Raw genomic sequence first — 13,607 nt, forward strand, 5'->3', positions numbered from 1 at the left:
GATCCCCTGTGATGGTCCTGGTGACGAGCTCAGGGGCCTCAGCAGGATTAAAGAACACGTTCCCAACTCTTTGTCACTCTTCATCTGATGCTCCTCTCTGCATTTCCACTGTATCCGATCCTTCTGTCCACTTCATCTCATTCTTTTTCTCCATCTCCCATGTTTTTTTTTATAACCTTTACATGTTGTTCTTTCATATACACCACCATTGAGACGGATAATACACAATGCCCACTTTCTAGAATCTTTTGATCTTCAATTTACGAAAATTGTAATTCACCAAAGTGGTTGTACGGGATTGGATGGTATGAGCATGGAGGTTATTAATGCATGTAGTAGTCAGGAAGAAAGAAATCTGACACATGCAAGCATTTTCCTGTGCTGGTTTGAGGCATATAAGTGATGTTCTTGCACGTTTCGGTTGCTATCAGGTTAGCTTCGGTTTAAAAAAACTCGTGCATTAACCTATTTTCTCCTTTTTTCCTGGCGTACTATCGCACCACCACAACTATCTCCTGGAGACCTGGACAATGGCCTGGTTGCACCCGGTATAATTCTGCTATAGGGGGGAAAAACCATTGACTTTTTTCTTTAAACAAATCACAATCACCTTGGGCAGCGCTGAGCTCAGGATGCAGCTTTTGTGTGTGCGTGCCCTCGCAAAATAGTGTCGGGAGGGAACTTGTTTTGGTGGAACTTTTGCACTTGGGGAGGTGATCTTTGCCGTTAAAAAGATAAATATGTGTTCTTTGTATTTTCTAACTATTCCCCGTAAGAGGCAAGCAGGCCTGCCTTATTGCACGATCCAAATCTTTGTAAACATAATAATTATATGATGATAACATGATAATTAATCAGGAGCATTGAAGTGCTGCACGACCTGCTTTCATTGTCCAGAATTTGATTTACCCCCTTGGCTCCATGCAGGATGACAGACAGTCATTAAAAATGTCCAATTAAAGAGTAATCAGTTAGTTGATGTTACTTCTTGCTTACAGCTCTTTAAAAAAAAAAAACACCAATGGACGAGAACAGAAAGTCAACAACGTATGATTGTTGCCTTGATCTGGACCAAGTTCACAGTCAGAAGATGGCTTTTATATTAATAGTAGACTAACTACCAATGCATGCGTTTACACTGCACCTGAAAATGTGACCCTGCTTCTTTACTGCACCACTAACATTTCAAGGTTGGACATTTGCCTGGTAGCTTTAATAAAGATTGGAGAGAGTATCTTTCAGTGACAACACAGACTTCCCGCAGGTGTCTTTCCTGGGAAATGGGAGCGGATCCCACTTCCAAGTATTCAACCCACCCATCACATTATACACTGCCTCCGCCACCTCAACATGCAGCGTTACAGTACAGATTAACAAGATGATAAATGGCTAGATAGAAATTGCCAAAAGCATAGTCATCGCTGCCACTGTGAGTGTTGGTTTCATTTTGATACGGGAATGATGGGAATGAACAAACTCCCTTAAAAGCAAATCATGTCATGTTCTGTTATCATGAGCCTGTTGGTACAACTGTTCACTACTGGGAGAATGTAGATTTTCCTGAAAATTTCCTGTGTGTGCTTAATCTGCTTATCATCTATCCAATATCCACAGTGTTAGTGTGCAGCTGCAGCAGGGCGATCTAGACAGGATTTAGTCACATTCATTAAAGTCAAGCATGAACCAAATACCTAACAGCGTCACTGTAGCGGTGTGTTCACCTGTAAAGTGTTGCAGAAATGATTTGGCTGCTTTGCTTGCATCCTTCACTACTGCTCTCCGTCATACATTGAACTAAAACTCACTGCTATTCTTGTATATTTTGTGGTCCCTTGCTTCCAACTCTGTCTCGAAAATTACAACAAAGCACTAAGGTATTTTTTTGACGGCTGTCATCCAAGGAGCAATCAGCTGGATTCATAGCTGTCATCTATGAATCAAACTACCTGGATTTGCCTGGCTCAGGACATCCTTACTTAACTTTAATTTCAGGCTCATTGTTAATCATTACAGGCTCTGCTTTCGTTGTTTGGTCCTCATTTTAATTTCTAACAAAATACATGTGACTAGACTGAGATGTGGTTGAAACCCTGAACTTGTGTGAGAAAACAAATGTCCTAATCAGTCGCTAGGGACATCTAAACAGACTTCACCCTGCCAGCTCCTTAATACAAAGTCCATGTAACCTCCAGTTGAGCCCATGTGCGAAACGAGCCACTCATTGTCCGGAGAATTCATTTAGCAAGAGAGTGGGCGTGTAGGTGATGTTTCTGTCATGCGACTGGCGTGAAAACCATAAGAACACAAACATCCGGAGCGGCCGGTGGCTGAGTGGTTAGAGCAGTCACCCCATGTAAAGAGGCTGAAGGTCCTCGACTCCGACCTGCTGCCCTTTGCTGCATATCTCCCTCTCTCTCTCTCACCCCATTTCCTGTCTGGGCTTTCAAGGCTTGAAAAAATGGTTAGGAACACAAGCGTCCGAAGGTAGTGAAGAAGGATGATCTACACGAAGATGGCAACTGAAATGTCTGAGTGGAGACACGACGAGGTTCATGAACTTCTGTAGCTTAGGCGCCAAGATAGTAAGACAAAATCAAAGAACGGCAAGAGACTCTTCCCTTTGCATCAGCGTGCTCTCAGTCTCATAGCATCTGTTTTTGCCACCATGGCGTCAATCTTCTCAAACAGCTCTTTGACCTTTTCGTCGCCATCTGTGCCATCATTACAAAGAACGTGACATCTGTTACCAAAGGCGACTGAAGTGGCACCCCTTCTCTCGTCAATGTTTTTGTCGCCTAGCTGGCCTCGGTGGCTGAAGACCACGATCATGTGATCCAACGCCTTGTCACCAAAAAAGTGCTCCTTTGTTGCCTTCTTGTACTCAGTTTAAAAGGAAGCTCAGCATTTATCACCAGGATAAAATCATGCACTCCAGGCGGACACAGAGTGACTGAGAATCGCTTCTGTCTTGAAAAGTTTGGATGTACTACAGAGGGGAAATCCTCGCAGGCACCGCGGGGGGTTGACCAACGTGACTGTTGGCTCGCAAACTTCTCCCTCTCTAATCTCACAACGGGATGTTACATCTCTTGGATCAAACGCCTCGTCTTCCTAGGATGATGTTTCCAACCAGATATTTCCGGAAGCCTTTTGATCCCACGAGCACCACATTCAGCTCTGACAGAAAGAAAGTGAGACAGAGATAGTAACATGACAAAAAAAAGAATCGCTGAAGACAGAAAGACTGTTGAATCATCATCTTCCATTCACTGTGTTAAACTTTATGGATTCACCTTTGGCATATCTCTTAATGTTTTGTGAACATGCATAAAAAGCTTCTTATGGTTTTAATTTTCTTTATGTCTTGTTGATGACGGGGTGAGCACTGACTGAAGCTCATGCTGCTGTCGTTTGAAGTTTGAAATTGTTTGTATGATTCTTCCAATTGTGCTTTTTTCCTGTCAATTTCTAACATTGTATATTGTGTATCAACATCAGCAATATGCTGCTCATGTCAGGGGTGTCTTGTATCTTGGTGAACTTCTCAGATCTCACACATTTATCATAAAACAACATTTAATAGACCAAATTTCTAAACACTTTATGGGCAGCCTTTTATTTGGTGTATTCCTTCTGCCTGAATGAAATTAAAAACAAACAATAACGTACAATGTAGAAATGCTGAATAGAGATAAACAGACGAACTAAAAGGAAGAAAAAATAAATAAATGAGCAGTGGAGCATAACGGATAACTCGTGAAAACACTTTGTTGTTTATTTTCTTTCATTTCTTACCCATCTCATCAGCATCCCATCACCCCATTCCTCATTCTCACTATCACAGGAAAAAAAGTGTACACACATTTTGTCGAATTTGGCTGTAAATGTATGCTTGTAGCATCCACACCCAGTTATGCAGGACAAGAATCTTTGTGGATTTCATGCATCTGTCCATTTCCTTCCACTTACCGCAGGGCAACAGGCTAAGCAAGACAATTCAGCCGTCCCTCTCACCGACAACATTTTCCGGCCTTTTCTGGGGGACCATGAGTTGTTTCCAGGACAGATGAGATGTAGTCTCTCCAGCGTGTTACGGGTCTACCTTGGGGCTACAGACCAGTTGAACGTTCTCTGAAAACCTCTGAAATCTGGAGGCTCCTAGGACGATGCTGATCAGATCCAGGTGTCGGAGCTCTTTACCCTATCTCTACGGCTGAGCTCAACCACCCTACGGAGGAAAACTCAAAACAGCCTCTTGTATCTCATTCTTTCAGTCACTACCCAAAGCTTGTGACTGTAGGTGAGGGTCAGAACGTAGATGGACTGGTAAATTGAAAGAATGTCCAGTTCAACACCTACATCCCTGCTGATGCTGCACTATCCATCTGATGATCTCACGCTCCGTTGGTGCAGCAGAGAAACCAGTCCACTGCCAGAGAACAACGGCCTCAGACCTGGAGGTGCTGACTCTCATTCGTATAATCATTTGTGCATGAACTGTAAGTTAGATTTTCCATTTGATTTATTACTGTTAATGATTATTTTTGTATCTTTAGGTTAATCGGTACTCGTGTTATGTTTCTGTTTCCATTGTCACTTTGTTGTTAAGTAAATGAAGCATATTTTGAGACACATGTAGACAGCCAGAAGAGCCGATAATTCCATGGTAAGTCGATGTTAGCTGTCGCGTCCTAGAAACTCTGACAGCGCTGGCACAGCATGTTATTGAACTAGTTGCTCTGGAGCGAGTCCAGGTCCCAGGGCAGCTTACCAGTGTCAGCTTCTATCGGCGGCCTCTGTCAGCTGAGCACCGTTACATAACCAAATGAATAGGAACACACACATACAGATGCTGTTTAATGTCTTGCAAAATAGGAGTTGCTGCATTATGTTTGCCTATATCTTAAGGTCAATGGACAATGGCACATCTTCTACTAGAATGCTAGAAAGCTTGCTAGCATGACCAGTAAGGCCTATTAATACCATTTCATCTGTCCCAATAATTACTCATGTTAATCCAGCTCCCTGGAGTCAAACGTTGCCATGATTACTTTGGATTTTAGCAAACAACAATGACAATCCTCTCTAATGCTGGGTTGGAACATTAGCATTATAGATTGGCTATTTTGAAGTGCCGTTGATTAAAGTACTTATCGATAGTCAGTGTGTGACAGTAGATGGCGGTTAGCGCACTTTGGAGAAGCAGAAAGGAGTCCCAACACAGAAGCTTGGCAAATGTATTGCTGTGATAAATACTAATTTTTTCATTTAGGAGTAATCTATATTTTTAATATTTTCGACACTTTAACTTGCTGTCAGACAGCGCCTTCCTCCTCTCTTCCTCCTCCCTTTCAGTATTCCTCTGCAGAGGGTTCTTCATCATCATCGTCATCAAATCCTTTTGATTTTCTTGTATTTGTTTACTCTTTAAAGGAAGTCTGACTCAAACAGCGGGTCTGCTGCGTAACACGCTGCACGGCACAGTTGCACTTAGGCGTAGGAATACACTGAGAAAATGTTGTGGGCTGTCTGATGGCAAGGTAAATTACTGAAAATATTATAGATATAGCAAACACTTAAATTGATATTAGCCCATTTCTTGGTGCAGCTGCAACCCCCTGTCCAGCAGCCTCTATGTCGGTCCACCTGTCTCCTTCTCCAAACTGGCAGCGTGCTAACTGTCATCTAGTGTAGGTAATACAATTAGAGCACGTTTTATTTAATCAGGAGGTATTATATTAAATTTCCAGTGGTTCTTTCAAGCCATTAAATATACCATACTTGGAAATCAATAAAATTAACCTACAAACAACTGCTTATTTTTCAATTTAGCTTCTTTATGCGAAAGCTGTTTTAATTTTAGAGGAGCAATTTATCAGATGCAATTGATGGGACAACCATGTGTCGCTGATTGAGTAGAACCACACGGTATGACTTCAAACTGGGTACTAATGGTGTATTACAGTAAGCCTATATTTGCTAACGACTCACTGATACATGGAAATATGCTTTGTTGCCCTACATGGGGTAAGATTGTTTCCCCTCTGAAACTGACTTACTGTGTTCTCAGCCTGTCTGGCTGTTGGTGAAATGTTATGAATGTAGATAACATGTGCATATGTGTGTTTTTGTCACCTTTTGTTTATCCCAGTTCTGTCCTCCCCCAGGCCTCTCACAGGTGTATGTATACGACTCCAGGAGAGGTGACAGAAAAGAGCCTGATCCAAACAGTCAATGACATGACACCTATAGCTCCTGCTACACCTGTAGGCCTGCTTAGGTAAGTGTGTACACCAAAATAGTCACTGCATATGTGAAAGCCTGCAACTACTTTGCTTGAGTTTGTCACAATACGCCAGTATATGTGACTGCTTCTGTTCAGGGGTTTTTGTGATATAACACAGCAACTGATGACCACATTGTATATTTTTAGCACTGAAAGCCATTGCGTGTGCGCCTTTAATGTGATTATAACATATATTTTAAGTTATTCAAGGGGTGTTAAGTGTTTGTTTGCAGAAGAATTTGACAACCTGCTGAAAAATGTGTGTGAGAGTGTTTTTTTTGACAACTAAAGGGTTCCAACGTCCACATTTTTCAATTGTAGCTTTACGCGGCCTGTAAAGCTGACTTCAATTCAATACTTGGTTTACAGCAAAGCAAAACTACAAACTGAGAGACAGCACTGGTATTGTGATGCTGGATCACTTGGACACTACAGAACATGCTGACATGTTAAATAGGATAAACACTATACCTTCTAGACATCACCATGTTACCATGTTTGTCCCTATGTTAGTCTGATGATTTATAGCATTTCGTTCAAAACACTGCTTTGCTGAAATAGTCTGATATCTGCTAATGATGCTGTAGACCAGGGGTGTCAAACTGATCCAGTAAAGGGCTGTGTGGCTGCAAGTGATCATTCCAACCAAGCAAGAACACACCTGACTCGACTTACTCAATCATCTGAACTGCCTTCACACAGATGATTTGTTGGACCAGGTGTGTTTTTGATTGGTTGGACTGAAAACCTGCAGCCACACGGCCCTTTACTGGATCAGTTTGACTGCCCTGCTGTAGACTCATTTTCAATAATGTCACCTTGTCAACTGCATAATTTCTGAATCTCTTTTTTGCAAGTTACAAAACCATCCTTTTGTTTAAGGTAGCTTATTAAACAGAGGCTAACTGTAAAAATAAATGTACTTTATCAAACCTTATTTTCTTTTGCTGAGCTGCCCTGTCCGGTTTTATCTCACAATATACCTCTTTCTAGCTTTCTAGCCTGGTTATTTTCCATTATATGCTGCAGGTTATGACTGTACCGACCCCAGGAAATGTGTGATATCAGTCCAACAGTCTGACCTGCTCTCCTGCACCAGACAGATTTTCTAAATGTCAGTTATCTTAGGGCTATCTTGTCTGAAATTACACTAACTTCTGGTGTCACATCAGAAACTTTCAAAAATAGTTTACAGTCCATGTGTGTTGGTTGCCTTCTGCTGATCTTTAAAAAACAGGACCAGACAAGCTGTGTTTTGTTCACGATCCCTGATAGTGCAAACAGAGCATTCTGTCCTTTTCAGTCAGTGGCGGCTGCTGGTCTTTCCAGGAGGGGAGGCTCATTTTCCCGGCTTACATCATAAGAGTGTTTGTTTATTTATATGTAAATTCTACCCTTCGTTCCTTTTCAAGAAAATGATCTGTGACCTTGTCGTACCAACTAGGCATCTTTTCCAGGGACTTGACCAGTGTCCTCACAATGCCCAGCAGAGCTAGGCTGCTTAAACGGCCTTGGCCCAGCTGGAGCTGCTGCACCAGGCTACTGTGAAGTGTGACCGCCTGTGAGTGTGAGTGATCGTGACAGGGGGAGAAGCTCCGCAGCTGCCGATGCTTGCTGGGGAAAGAAACTGCAGAATGACAGAACAGACTCGCCAAACACAACACTAATTGTTTTTAACAAAGACAAAGTCGCTGGGGATCGGTAAAGTCTCCGGATCAGTTCAGAACAATAGAATGAAAAACTTGGAAAATGCTCCGCTGGATGTTTATTCTTCAAGATCGCTGATTCGCTCATTTAGCTGTCAATCAAAAAAGGATTCCGCCTCAGACAGCTCATCCAATCATCATGCAGGAGCCAAGCGTCCGGGCCAGCCCACCCTCCGATAGACCCCCAGAGATGCTGAGCGTCCGATGGGCTGGACAAAGCCCAGCATTTTATCCAATGAGCGTCTAGTTTGGCTGCAGTGGAACAACCCGCTCTACGCTTCCCCAGTAGCTTCCCTTGCAGTCTTAAAGCAATCACCACTGTTTTCAGTGGAAGAAGGAAATGTTGCTCATGGGAAGGATTTAGTTGCTCCTGGAGGACAGGGGAAAGGGGCCCTATTCTGGTTATTTCCTAGAAAATAAAGAGATAAAGGAGTCATGTCTTGGACCTATCCACTCATGCATCACCTGTGTGCCCCTTTGGATGCACACACTGAAAAAGCTACTGGAGCAGCAAGGATGTGTTGGTGAGGACAGACAGTTGGGCGGTGGAATTTTAATTCAACAGGCAAAAGTGGGAGTCTGGTCTACGTTGCTTTCAGAAGATGTAGAAAGCTTTTGAAAATAGGCCTCAGAGACATTGCACATTTTCCAAAGCCTTCCACATACCCCATTGAAATATTCCAGCATGTCTAGAAGCAGAACACCACTAGACATCATCAGTTATGTTAGAAAGAAGTAGCTCTGTGCCCCCTGTGGTCCTCCCTCCTAGCACATGTCATTGCCATAAAAGCTTTTCTTTTCCCTATCTTATGGCTCTTCTTTTTATCTACCAATCATTCTGGCAGCTCCCTGTTGCACAAAATCCCTATCATATGCAGAGATACAGCGTCTGGTGAAGCAGTTTTGTCTCTTACAGCATCCTGTCAACTTACGTCTCTGGCCGTCTGCATCCGTGTAATTAGAAAATGTCAGATGTGCATGGACAGGCGAAAACTCCCCTCACGGGTTCCCCGCTAAGAGGCGTGTCTGATGGTGTCACCTTGGCTGTGCGGTCCCTCATAAATGCGTCAAGCATAAATCAAGCTTTAAAGAGTAACTGAAAGGCTGTGTTTCACTGTGTTCAATGGTTAAAAGGTTCAAACAGTGATGTCACGGTGTGCTGACACACCCTGGAGAACACTTCTGCTTCAGGGCAGCAAGGTGAGAAGATACACCACTGGAGGTCAGCAAAAACATGATTTAAGTTAAAGGGGACTCACTTTTTCACTGCTTGTGCACATACATTCGGGTATCTGGAGTGAGTACCAAGGGAGCTCCCCTTCCTATGTCACATGTAGGCTCATTAGAAATTACCAGGCCCCATCTCAGCATCTCTTTCCGCAGCTTGAGAACTGCCTTTGTAAACCTGCGTCATATTTTCCTCGCAAGCCAATCAAAGCAGACTGGACTTTTCAGAATGGGAGATTAAACACAGAGGATGAATACAAGGGAAAATAATCTCTTTTTTTTTTACATTAAAGCATGTAAACATGTGCTAATAGAAACCCAAACTAAAAGTATGAACCTGAAAATGAGGATGAAGATTTTTCATCATTGTTTTTTTGCCTGAAGATGAATGGAGCCATTATCAATGAAACCAGTCACTCGTGCTCTTCCTCTAATAAAAAAATGCCTTTTGTTTTTACTAGTTCTTCCAAATTCCAATGCGCTCCACAGGAGTGGTTGGACAACCAGGAATCTGCTATGCTGCTAGAATCAGGGTTACAATTAAGAACAATACAATTAAATGACTCTTCTTTGCAAGACTTTGATTTATTGTGACTCCTGCATTAGTTTAAATAATTGTGCTCTATATATTTATGTAAGAATTTCCTAACAATTACATGTTTGTTTCTCTGAATACTCCTTAAAAGGTCTGAAATTGTGTCATTGGATTTGGAGCTTATGATCATCAATTAACCTTATTCGACCTGAACAAGATGGAGGAGGTATGAGGCAGTTCACGCCACACAGAGCGGTATTGTCTTGGCATTTGCATTAGTCGCTTTGTTTGTATAATGCTACTGTTGTGTTATGTCCAGACCCAGATTCTGATCCTCTTAATATCAGCCAGAACTCCCAGTCATGGGACCAGTTATTATGTGGGTCTTGCAGCTGCCAGAGGGCCGCGTTGCTTGCGAACACACACACGGTTGCACGCTGTACACATCAAATCAAAATACACAACACCCATGCAGGAAGGATGTGTTTGTTTGTTAGAGAGTTCGGGGAGACGGGAAGAGGATAGAAGTTAAACGTTTAAACATGGTGCAACCCTAAGCTCACATGAACTGTGTGTGTGTGGCGGAGAAATTGTTAAAAGCGAATGATTTAGTGCGGTTTAGAGAGGCAAACATGCAGAGAGCATTATGACCCTGAGTGCACAGGGTCCATGCTTGGAAAAGGCTTTAGATACTCTTTCCTGTCGCTCACCTTTCCTGTAACCAATCACATCTACCTACAGGTCCAAAACGAAATTCTCTCCGAGTTACATTTGGTCCGTTGTCTCCCAGAATTTCCTCATATCAACCTTTAGCATTCCAGAGGTGGGTTAACGTAATCGAGTTCAAGACAGTTATGCTGTTTTAAGGAGCATTAAATAGCATTACAGAGAATTAGCAACTTATTATTGTTGAATACAAGACTACAGCGTTATGTAAACAGTAAATCTGGTTATGAGGGGCAGAGGTTAGTGTGCCTCAATGTGCAAAAACCAAATGCAAGCCCTAGGCAAACAGAGTGATGGAGTTAGAAGAATGAAAAGAGGTTAGGGAAACAAGGATTTTCTTATATTTTAAAAGTAGGGCATCACAAGACCTTGGACCTTGGAATTACCGAAACTGGAAGATGGTCACGCTTACATTTTCTCAACATATTTCCAATCTATCGTATCATTCAGCCTCTGTCATTCTCTCTGTCCACAGTGTGGAGCGTTCTTGGCTAAATGTCATCGTGCCGTGAAAGGCATGTTTTATTGATCACCCAGGAGCAGTTAGTCACAAGCAAACATGTTCCTGGTACAAGTCTCTCTCTCTCTCTGTCTCTCTTTGTCTCTCTCTCTCTCTCTCTCTCTCTCTCTCTCTCTCTCTCTCTCTCTCTCTCTCTCCCTCTCCCTCTCCCTCTCCCTCTCTCTCCCTTTGTAGAAGCTCAGCTATACGTGTGTATACCCTCCCCAAAGATCATAAGACGGAGGGATTTGTGTAGTGCATTCCTGATCTCTAAAGCTGTGTCTGTTTGTTTTGATTCAAGTATCGTAATATCTTTATAGTTCTAGATTTATAGCTATAATATTTTTTATATAAACAATGGATCACACCACTGCTTGTATGTCAAAAGGAAATTCCTGACTCTGTAGTTCCCCTCAGCTCGATGGAGCTTATAGTGACTCTCGGCTCATTATTTAGCTGCATGTCCAGCCTGAAACTTCACTGTTTTGGTTCACTCTCACCACTCCTACAGGGTCAGTTTTGCACCACAGGATGCAGGTGTTTTCAATGAAGACGCACCAAAAACCCACCTGCTCAGCACCACACAGAAAACTAAACTAAATTAGCGACGAGAATTTAGAAACATCTGACTGTCGGATAGGTCACTCAGGAATGGGTGCAGAATAAAAACAGAGCTAAAAGAGAGTGACTATTGGACTTGAATCACTCATCATTGATCAGATTTACCACCATAATTATTATCATTGTCATATTCTATCACCTTAGCTGTTCTTGTTTCAACTACTCTATGTTAACTGCCATAACATATAAGTCATACTCACATTACCATAGCTATTATTATAAATACTGTTACTTTTGTGGTTGCATGCATCTCTGGGGCTGTCTTTGTGTCTGTCTTTGTCTCTTTCTGTCCATCTGTCTGTCTTTTCTCTCCTTCTATCTCCTTCTCTTTCCCCCGAAAACCGGTGCAGACAGATGTCCGTCCTCCACAGAGCTGGGTCTGTCTGACGTTCCTGCCTGTTAAAGGGAAGGTTTTCGTTGCCACTGTGTACTCTACAGGGGAATTGTTGTGTCTATGTAAACCATATATAAGTCATAGAGTGTGGTCTTTACCTACTCCATATGTAAAGTGTTATGAATTGGCACTGTAAATAAAATTGAATTGAACTGAATAGAAACACAACTTCAATAAATGTTATGTTGCTCCGTTGTATGCGTTACTCAAAACAAGTTTGCTCACATGTTCGCCATCTCCGGTCCTCACCTCCTGATTGGCCTGCTCACTTTTGCTCTGAAGCCCGAGGGCACGGTCACATAAACTTCAAAGTTCATCAAAGTTGAACTCTGTCTCTTTGTCCCACCGTCGCACAGAATGGAAGTAAACCAGGGGGCGAATGTTTATCTTGCACATATGAACTCTTGATTCGCACATGAAATCAATCATCAGAAACATCAGTTCAGAGTAGGAGAAGGAGTGTGGGATCATGGGAGTTGTATTCTTCACCACCAATGCTGTCACTGCAGTCTGCGTCTCCAGGTTATTTCTTCAGTGTTCATGGAGATTTTCACTGGGTGCCGACTTGGGTTTCCTTTCCTCTCCAAAACAAACAGACCCTGTGATGAAGCCGGTAAAAAACATTGAATAAAGCAGTTTCATGTTCAATATCGGTGTTTCCCTGAAGCTGTTTGGCAAACAAAGGATGTCCCAGAGGGGCTGCGAGGCGAGCTGCCGCTAACGTTTGTTCATCTTGAGCTAGTTGAAAAACAGAGGACTTGCCCTTTAAGTATTCATGTTTCCTTTAATACCTCCCTCCATTTTTGTCTGTATTCTTACTTCCTCACTCCGTCCTTACGTTAGGATTAAAACATTACATTCACAACACAGAATATCCGTCCAAATCAACGCAAAAAGGACATTCGTTTTAATCCCTCCATCATTTCTCCTATCCCTCTTTGGTCCTTGCAGCAGCATGTTCTGTTGCAACCTTGACCTTTCCCCACAGATGCATTAAAAATCCAAGTTTTCTCCCTGCCCTAATGACACAGTCCAATTGTCTGACTCATCCCAGCAATACAATAAATATAGATTTTGTCTGTTATTACGTAGATGCAAAAGATGTGAACACGACTTCTGCAGGCTGTGCATGAAAATGTTCTCAGCTGGTGCAGGAGGACAAAAAAAGGATGTAAACGGATAAAAAAGCCAAATGGGTTCATTGTTTTGATCCTACTTTGCATGATAGTGTCATTTATTCTTACCCCTCACTTTTCTGTAAGCAGAGGAGAGGGCAACACTGAAAATGGATTTTTCATGAAAAAAGGAAGTATTGATGTGATGAAATGATGCCCCATTGGTTCCTGGGAGTTAAATAAACAAACAGAGAATCTGAAACATTCAGAGGCATCCCCTAGACGGGGATTGGACGCGAGACAGAGAGTACTCCTTTCCCACCCATCCACAGCTGCTGTGCTACCAGTAGCCCTGTCAGAGTGGGATATGAGAGCAGGGCTCTGCGATTATGACTGACCACTTGGGCTCCTAGACCACCTCATACACTGTAGACTCTGCACCTCTCCGGTCCACTTCTCTCAAACAACCGCTTTCCATTCACCACCGTGGACCCGGGA

The 13,607-nt window shown here is 42.6% G+C and overlaps 1 pseudogene across 1 annotated transcript; it reads right to left on the minus strand.

Moving 5' to 3' along the window:
- Positions 1-2,593: 2,593 nt before the first annotated feature.
- Positions 2,594-4,474, minus strand: LOC310960484 (GTPase IMAP family member 4-like; annotated as a pseudogene). The gene is made up of 2 exons: positions 4,399-4,474; positions 2,594-3,177 (listed from the first exon to the last, which is right to left on the minus strand). The product of its transcript is annotated as a GTPase IMAP family member 4-like (transcript).
- Between the last annotated feature and the right edge of the window lie 9,133 nt (positions 4,475-13,607).

The sequence above is a fragment of the Echiichthys vipera genome, assembly GCF_963691815.1.
Source record: "Echiichthys vipera genome assembly, chromosome: 18".
Lineage (NCBI taxonomy): Eukaryota > Metazoa > Chordata > Actinopteri > Perciformes > Trachinidae > Echiichthys > Echiichthys vipera.